The sequence below is a fragment of the Mytilus trossulus genome, chromosome 6, assembly GCF_036588685.1.
Source record: "Mytilus trossulus isolate FHL-02 chromosome 6, PNRI_Mtr1.1.1.hap1, whole genome shotgun sequence".
NCBI lineage: Eukaryota > Metazoa > Mollusca > Bivalvia > Mytilida > Mytilidae > Mytilus > Mytilus trossulus.
This window is the reverse complement of record NC_086378.1, coordinates 8,941,655-8,951,731: the sequence shown is the minus strand read 5'-3', so window position 1 is coordinate 8,951,731 and position 10,077 is coordinate 8,941,655.

The following is a 10,077-nucleotide window of genomic DNA, read 5'->3' as shown; positions in this document are numbered from 1 at the left end:
ACTTGTGTACAAGAGGACAATATATACATATTAAGATAATACATAGCGAGACAGGACAAACAAAACACAAATACATAGTATATTATAAAAGACAATTGGTATAATTATTTTAAGTATTTCATACTCTTCTTCATGAAATGAACTATTTAAATTCCCAACCAATATACAAAAAAACGTACCCGGAGGCGGCCTTCATATATCCCCTCAACATAAATGTGTACAAGTTCAGTTAAAATATATGTCATACTTAACTCCAAACATATAAATGAACTAAAATTCCTCATTCGTCAAACAAAGGTTATTTCAATTTCAAAATTTTACATTCGGTTATGTTTTAAAATAAGAATATTTGTCAGACCGATGGTTTTTGAATTTGGTGATTTTTGTGATTTTGGTGGTTTGAGTACGATAAAGAGCCCATAACAAATTACCAATCCGCTATTGCTTGATGCCTTATCACTTGATACAAGCATAAATTCAGGGAGTTACATGATGGGTGTCACATATAGAGCAGGATCTGACTACTCCCCCGGAGAACCTAAAATCATCGCTGTTTTTATAGGGTTCGAGTTGCTCAGTCTTTCACCCATTGCGTTGTCAGTTAAATTAGGAATTATTTATGTGTATTGTGCTTATTAAATTTACAGTACATAGTTAGCACTTTTGAATTACCATTTATATTACCTAAAGCACCTTTTAATTACGTAAAAGTAATAAAAATAAATATTGAATAAAGGAAGTTAACATTAGTCTCAAATCTTTACGTATTACTTATAAACCACAACCTGAAATAAATAGATATAGAAACTAGAAGGTGCAATAGTTTCATTATTGGACTACGTGTTGATTTGTTTGAAGCATTACATAGGTCAGTTGTACAGTGATAAGGACACTTGGACGTTTTTTTATCACAAGTAATTTTATCATTCAGATTCATTTTAGTACAGTCCATAATGTCCATACAACCCTTAAAATAAATTTTAAATAAGCTTTTGCATATTTTTTACCGGTTCAAATACTATAATCTTGTTTAGACTTCCCTTAACAGGTGTCATTTAGACTTTATGTTAGATTCATTTAGTTACAGCACAACATCTTCTATTGTTTCGCCCAATGTATAACTGTTCTATCATACAAATGAGAGGTTTACCTTTTTATAAATCTAGATTTAAATAACCATGACCTACATGAGAAAATACCTATTCCAATTCAATTTGACATTTGTTTGATGTGTTTGAGCTTTTGTTTTGCCATGTGAAAAGGGACTCTACGTTTAGAATTTTCCTTTGAGCTCGTTTTTTTTTGTTTTGATATTTTTTTGGTTTTTTTAACGTCTGCATAATAAAATGATAAAATAAAATAAAATAATATTTATTTTGAAACCATACAGATTTTAGGACGTCTCAGGTAGTGGTTTGCCTCTTTGTCTTCCTTTGTTTCACATAACGTGGTTTGTACTTATACATTACGTCATTTTGTTATTGTGCCATGATAAATTTTGTTTTCATATTTTGTTTTTAGGGTCATTAAGATAATGATACAGTGTTGACTGATGTAGCCCTATATTTGATATTTTGTCCTATCATTTCTGTATGTTTTATTCACAAATCGTTGTCAATATAATGGAATTTTATGCGACCGTTCTACAAGTGAGATATTTAGCTAACAGTAAAACCAGATTTAATCGATCACTTTTTACTTAGGAAAATGCCTGTACCAAGTCAGGAATATACTAGTTGTTATTCAATTGTTTGATGTGTTTAAACTTTTGATTTTGCCATTTGAATTTTCCTCTGAGCTCAGAATGTTTGTGATTTTACTTTTTCCAATCTTTGAAATTGTTGATATGAGTTTTTACTTACTTTTATTTAACGCTTCACTATTAATGGTCTTCTTGTAACATCTGTGTAACATTGATTTAAATAACATGACATTGTTCCAGCAACATTACATCTGGTGTTATATTCAACTTCTATGCAGGAATAACATGTAACAAAACATTCGATCTCTTCAATTATAAACATGATGAGTTGGTTATTTTTATAAATTTAAATACATAAAAAATTAAGAATTTAAATACACCAAATGAATTCAATTCAAGATATGTACCCTTGTAATAAGAATTGAAACAGTAACAGTAAAATGATAGATAAAAGATTCTTTTTATGGTTATTGTTAAACATGTCATTCCTCTTCTATGTCTAATTGTTGTGAATTCAACAGATAATACCAAGTATTATCATTAAGCCCCCCTTTCATTCTTTACAAAATATTTAAAAATTAGCATAACTATATTTTAGTTTCTAATAAAACAAACATTTGGTTAAGAAGACATATTGATTCGTATTTGTAAAAAAATAGTTAACAACAAAACTTTTTCAAGGGACAATCTCAGCTAAGAAACCAAGTTAGGATAGTTGCGTGAATTTATTTTTAACCTTTTGTGTTAGTTGAATAGTTTGTTGCTGATGTGAGAAATTCTAACCAGCCCATGCAGTAGCCAGTACATCGGAACTCGCATGAAAATACGGATTTGGTATTTTTAAATTTGCTGTTTAGAAACTGTTTCGGTATTTCTATTTCCAACGCTTATATATTTAGTTATAATGTTTCTGTTATGGGTTTGGTTTGATATTATGTTATGTCATATCATTTATGGTTTGAATTCTGTATTTTCGGTACATTTCACATTTGTCATTTTTCTCAGTATAATCGAGTTAATTTCCATTTTCCATGGATAAAGTATTGTGTGAGTCCAAATAATTATAACGCCGTCACAGCATTAAACTGAAATAGTCGTTAAAGTATTTTTCGCTCCTCTTTTGAGACTTTCATAATTATGATAATTATTTGGATTGATTTTGTGAAAACAATTATGCATTATTCGATCTTGCTACCAGTGTAGTTGTATGAATTTCAAGATGATATATACGTCACAAAAATACGTCACTGTTTGTGATGTCAAGTGCTGCTGTAAATTGAACATGTCTGTTGTAATTGTGCGGTTTACATGTTGAAATGTACTATTACATTATTCCTTTATGAGTTATTCTGCGCTGAATGTTTTTATGTGTTGTTGTGCTTTATTCCTATCGCGAAGTGTTGTCATCTTGCCGATATTGTTAACATTGCGATATTAGCGGGAGGTTAAGCTAGCCATACAACCTGGTACAACCAACAATTTTTTCCTTAAAATGTTCTGTACCAAGTTATGGCAGTGGTTATCAAATAGTCCTCGTTTATGTTTGTTGCCTTCAATGTTTATATTATTCCGTTCTCTTATCGATGATGTGTTTACTTAGGGTTAGGTTTTGATTTGAGACCCCTGAGTTACTTAAGTCGAGTGTACCCTAAAAGGTGTACTTGAATTGGTTCATATTTGTTTTTTGTGTTTTAACTAATATCTAAATTGAAAAACTTGTGTTAAGGAAATCATTGCTTACACAGCATTCAATGACCCTCTATTGATCAAGCATCGAATCGCTAAATATAAGAATACAAGAGGAAAGGCTGTGGTTTTTTTCTATAAAATTTCCATATCTGTTAAGAATTGAATCAACACATGGATACATAATCCTTAACTGAATTGTTTAATACATCTTTAAGACAACAGTCATTTAACAATGTCATTAAAAGTAGATCCCAAATAAAGTAGAACAATATGATGGCATTTAAAATGTACGAGACCAAAGTTCAATATCGTGGCAGCTACAAAGAGCTACGTATATTTTTGACTACTGAACGTGTAACTAGCCTAACTGTCATCTAGATCTATTTAGCAGCTAGGCTAGCTACACATTCAGTAGCCAAAATCTATTTAGCCCTATGCATTTGATACAATATTAAACGCAACCCAGTTGCGTTGACGTGATAGGCGTCTATTGATATACATCATCAACTGCCATGTAAAATCATACTGCAATACTGCAACTCACTTCGTAAGGGGGAGTGTCCTTAAAAACTTTCAATATGAAAATGATACTTAAAAAAATACAAATCGCGCATCTGGACCCCCCCCCCCCCCCCCCCCCCCCCCAACAACAACCTGTCACCAGGAACGACTTTATCCAAAAACCCAATAGCTGGATGCACACCTATCAAGTCACTCAAGAGTCATACCACCAAAAGAATCATAATAGCACAGATGGAACACGGTTAAGTATATACAATAGCATATGGAATATATATAGAACCATATGTTATATATATGCATATGCCAAATCATGATGACGGAAACAAATTTTATATAAGACGAACTGCTTATTCTTGATTTCTAAAACTCGAAGATCTCGTGTTGCTTGTTGGTTGACATCAAGACGCACAATATCGGTCAACTAGTTTATGTTAGCCACCGTTAAACTTGTGTAGTGTCGATTAGAATCGTTCTTTCTGATTGCCATGATTGAAAAGATGTGTATTATGAGCACATTCCTTGCACATATCATAAAACGTTATCATATCAAATAAACAGTAAAAAGAAGTTGATATTTTATATCGATTTGAGATTCTTTAAAAATCTTATTCAAAAATATTTGAAATATGATATTGCTAAATAAAGAAATAGTCTGTGAACTTATTCATTTTTAGTTTACTTCAAACATTCATTGATTCTGGTCTTTGTTAAGATGAAGTTTTAAATGATTTTTTTCTAAATTGCTGTTGTCTATATAAGTATACACAAGTAAAACTAAGGGTGTTTCTTTTAGAACATCTAGGTTTATTCTACCACACGATTATGTTGCTTAAATAAAGACAATAGTAGAATACCGCTGTTTGAAATTCATAAACCGATAGAGAAAAAATAAATCCGGGTTACAAACTAAAACTGAGGGAAACGTATCGAATGTATGAAAACTATGACATACCAGAAACACTACACCAAAATATAACACACACAGAAACGAACTATAATGTAGCAATGGCCATTTTTCTGACTTGGTATTGGACATTTTATGAAAAAAATGATGGGTTGGAACTAGTTTTGTGGCATGCCAAACCTCCCGCTCTAATAGCAATGTTAATTATACCATTATTATGACAACACTACCCGACAGGGCTACAATAAAAAAATGGGAGAAAATATAGGACAGATAAACAAAGGAATAATAACCATCAAAAGGTACTAGGTTAACAAAAAATATATACGCCAGACGTGTGTTACGTCCCCACATAACTATGATCAGATCAAAAAGTTTAAAAGCCAAAAGAAGTACAAAGTTGAAGATAACGGGGACCAAAAATTCCAAAAAGAAGCGACCAATATGGTCAGGATTATCCGCCTGGGACAAAAACAACATTATTACCAAGAATAATACACAGTTTTGCAAACAGTAAATTTTATAAAATGAATATATACTACATATACAGGACCAAACTGTAGAGATGACTAGCTATAAAATAAAAACGAATACAATACAAAATCACAGCCGTGTTAGCAAAAGCCATTGCAACGCCTCAAGTGACGTCACATTTTAATTTCTAAAACGTGTTCCGAAAATTAAGAAAGAATTTGGATCAAAATTCAAGATTATATTTGTATGGCATTTCTAACTTACATATATGTGTCAAATTCTGACAAAGGAAGAAAAAACAACAAACAAATGATTATATATAATCGCCTCACAAAACATTATAACATTAATGTCCGTAAAATTAAAGTTTGATCACCAAACTTACAACCTACAATCGTTATACCTTTTTCACGATTTTCGCATTGTAATCATCAATATAGGCATATCTCTATGAATCAGGTTTGACTCATGCAGGTGACTGAAATTTAAAAACATGTTCTTGGAAGTTATATTTTATCACAACATTTTAAATATTTGCTAGATTACGGCAATATTTATGGGGATATTGTAATTTCATCAAAACTATCTACGATGTATTTATATTTTCATTGATGATTTCTGCTTCGATTAGATAGTTTTTATTTAGACGAAAGGCGCGTCTGGCGCACTAAATTTTAATTCTGGTACTTTTGATACCACTGGGTCATGTCACTGCTAGTGGACGTTTTGTCCCCGAGGGTATCTCCAGCCGAGTAGTCAACATTTCGGTGTTGACATGAATATCAATAGTGTGGTCATTTCTAAAGTTTCCTGTTGTGAAACTGAATTTTTCGAAAAACTAAGGATTTTCTTATCCCAGGCATTGCCGTATTTGGCACAACGTTTTAAAATTTTCGATCCTCAATACTCTTCAACATTGAACTTGTTTGGCTTTATAAATATTTTGATTTGAGCGTCACTGATGAAACTTATGTAGACGAAAGCGCGCCTGGCGTATTAAATTATAATCCTGGAACCCTTGATAACTATTAGCAAGATTCCTTGTGTAAATTCCTTCAACCGCATGAATGTCGTGCTACAATACTAGTTTGCAATACTATTTCTCAACAAACGAGGTAAAATCTATATATGCTGAAAGTAATTTAAATTGGTACGGGAAATTAACTTAGTGCACCTCAAGAATGTTTGTTTTTGAAAATAAGGTTAACCTTAGCAAAACATATCTTTGGAGATATTAATCTAAATTTTTTAAGCAATGCATAGAGACATATATATATATATATATATAATTACAAATTCTCTTAACTGTATAGGTCAATCAAATTTGTCGTTTTATAAACAATTAAATTAATAATTATTCCTGAAGTAGGAGAGCCTAAGTATTTCAAGAATGCAAAGTTTTGTAAACAGTTACTTTATGATTATGACCATTTCAATGATAATTCATGTCATCAACACAGAAGTGCTGACTACTTGGCTAGTGATAACCTAAGGAATAAATTTGAATAGCTTTTATGACCCAAAGATGTAGAAATTGGTTTCGAACAGCCCTCAATATTTCAAAACTAACAGATAATAAAATTCTAGCATACTTAAAGCAAATTGCAAACTTGTGTCTATCAATCCCTCTTTATCTTAATGACAGCGTTGTCGACAAGATAAATAGTTATGTAAATTTGAACCGAATTAAAAACTCTGGAAGACCATAATTTTACAATCATCATTTTAAATAATAAAAAAGCATCAATTTAGAAACTCGCTGTTAAAGTACGAAGTTGAATAACGTTGACGCATATCGGAAAATTTAATGCCTACCCATGTCTAAATGAGCACCGACCATGACGTGAAAAAGTATTTCTTAAATAGAGGACTTTTTTTTACCTTGAACTCTTATATTTATTGGTTTGATAGCTGCATTCTGCTCAATGTCATAGATTTCTTATCATAATAGAAAACCCAAACATGTACATGTATTAAGATATCCCAATCTTATTTCTTGTGACAAATAAATCCGACTAAGATGCAAAACAAAAAAGTTGTAGACGTATACTTCATAATAAATCCGACAAAGACGCGAGGAAAAAAGGTTTTGGAAGTGATAGTTAGTACAGTATATTAAGGTGGTACCCAACACCTTCACTAAAATTAATTTGGCTCGTTTCATTTTCATTAATTGTTTATAAAGTATTTGCTTTGACCCTTTGACTAAAATGTAAAAAGGAGTAGGTCAAGTAAGACCCCTTTTTGGCTCCAAAATATAGCAGTTTTAGAAAATTGTTAAAATGTAAACTTTTAGTTATTAATTGGACAGTAGAATGCCTATGCTACATTAATATGGGCTGTTTTTGACAATACAATGTACCTATATCGGGTACTAGCACCATAAAGTCATTCTAAATTACTGAAATCTTCACAATTCTAGCATTTTAGTTACATTTTAGTCGGTTTTCGTGTAAAACGAAAGTGGCCGCATTCGTGTTCATCCGTTATATTGAAATCAAAGTTGTATTTAAGTATAATACATGAGAAATATAAAGGTTGAGGATGAACACGGATGCGGCCACTTTCATTTTTGACAAAACACATCTGAAAAGTGACATTTTTCGGCATATTTGATAGATTTTTCATATTTGAGCTTGAATTGGAACGTTTTTAATGACTAAATAAGTTAAAATCTTTAACATAAAATGATTGATTCAAATGAAATAGACACTTGAGTGTTTAAAAAGTGGTCAAAATCGTTCGTCAGATGAACCTGAAATTTGAGGCCAAAATCGGTCCATACCCAACCTTCTCCTTTCAAAAAATTGGAACCAACCGTTTTATCAGTAAAATTTCACTGGTTATATAGCAGTTTGGCAAACACTTATGTTGATCATTGAGAAGCTTTATATTCCCATAAAAACCCAACTTAATTAAAGCGTTTAGATGATCTTACAGGGTTATCTCCATGTAGTGTTAGGTACCACCTTAAACAGACGTCCGTTCTAGTTTACACTAGTAAAACACATATTCCAAGAATCAGTCTCTTTTTCGAATACCTGGTTGAGGAAGTGCTTCCAGAAATTTGGTAAAATTAATTTTTTAAAAGCATTCCAACCTCCTCTGAAGCTTCCACAAGTTAAGTGTATTTTATGCTCTATTTCAAGCTTTTATTAACAGGTTAGTTACATACAGTATCTGTTTTCAAAAGTAGAGATATAACAAATAAGGTTAAAGGGAGATAACTCTAAGTTAATTGACATTAGATTTGACAATGAGTAGCCGTACATTTAAAATTTGGATAATAACTGTCACAATAGTGGCTAACATCATAATAAGGTGTGTTAGTTTAAGTTAATTTGCCTTGTTATTAACTTGGAACACCTTTCTCAAGTTAAACATCAAATATTAACAGTTATTTGTTCTCGTTTGGTAGGTAGATTATAACTTAAATTTTAAATTTTCTCTGCATTAATATATCTTCTAACCTATCGTATCTTTATCTCAATTAATACGTAACTCTCGAGCATATTTTCACTATACGGATATCATTTACCACGGTGTGTCTCTGACATAAAACAAAACAAGAATAAACGAATAAAAAAATGCTTTTAATCGATTTAGCGGATAATTTATGAAAACAGATAATTAGGCATACATAAGGCCGCCTACGTCTTCCGATTAGAATTGTTGAAATAGTTCGTAACGTGCTTTACACAATACATTAAATTTTGAACGTACGAAGTAGTTGTTGTGTCTATACAGCACAGCCCATTTTAGTGGCTAATTAACTGTCGCTCGGGAGAAGAATCAGTGATGATCATATTTCTATTAACTAGTCATTCCTTGGGCTGCCAATATAGTGGATGAAGACTGAGTACAGTGCATTGCATGAAGGAAATGGATACAAAGCTCGATTATTGAAATGCATGATCATTAAACCTAACACATGTAATTCTATCTATTACATTTTAGATTTGCAGTACATTAACTATACACCAGTTCTTTCAAAATATTACAATGCCAGCAAATCATGCATTTTAAAGAACTTTTTATAACATTATTCTGGGGTGTTCGTACAGTTGATAGCTTTACCAAAAACCGGTAACACGAAAGGGTTGCAGCTTCATCGATCCTTGTCTAAGTATAAGGTAACTAGTGCGGCTTAACTTGTAAATAGAACAACAGATGATAATTGGTAAGTTCTCCGTCAATCTTTCTGGAAAAAACATCAATCATTTAATGACATGAACGACAGAATAAACATTAGTTGCTCCAAAATAGTCATGGTCTGGTTTGATTATTATTTAATTTTTTTGCGGAATTTGTTTCATAGAAGTTTAGAATAAGTTCAGTTAAAACACCTGGTCATTTAAGAATTGCATGCGTTTGATAGATTTTAATTGCAGGCAAAATTGACATTTTACAGGATAGTATAGTACTCAGTTTTCATTCTTCAGATATGGTTTGTATAAGTAGAAGTCGATGGGGTATGATTGCCAATGAGACATTTATCCACTTAAGGTCAAATAAAGTAGATGTAAGCAATCATAAGCAACAACATGATCTCAACAATGAAAGATGATTCAAATAAACATTTTCAATAGTAGTCGCGCCAAGGAGTACATTTGGTAGGTCTTCCAAGAAAAAGAATCGCGTGTCTCCTGGTGTCAACAAGTTGCGTTTGCTAAACCTAATACTTTGTTCTGTTGTTCTTGTAAACGATAAACATACACAAACATCCCGCTAACATGTTTAACTTCGCCACATTATTTAAGTATGTGCCTGTCCCAAAAGAGGGACG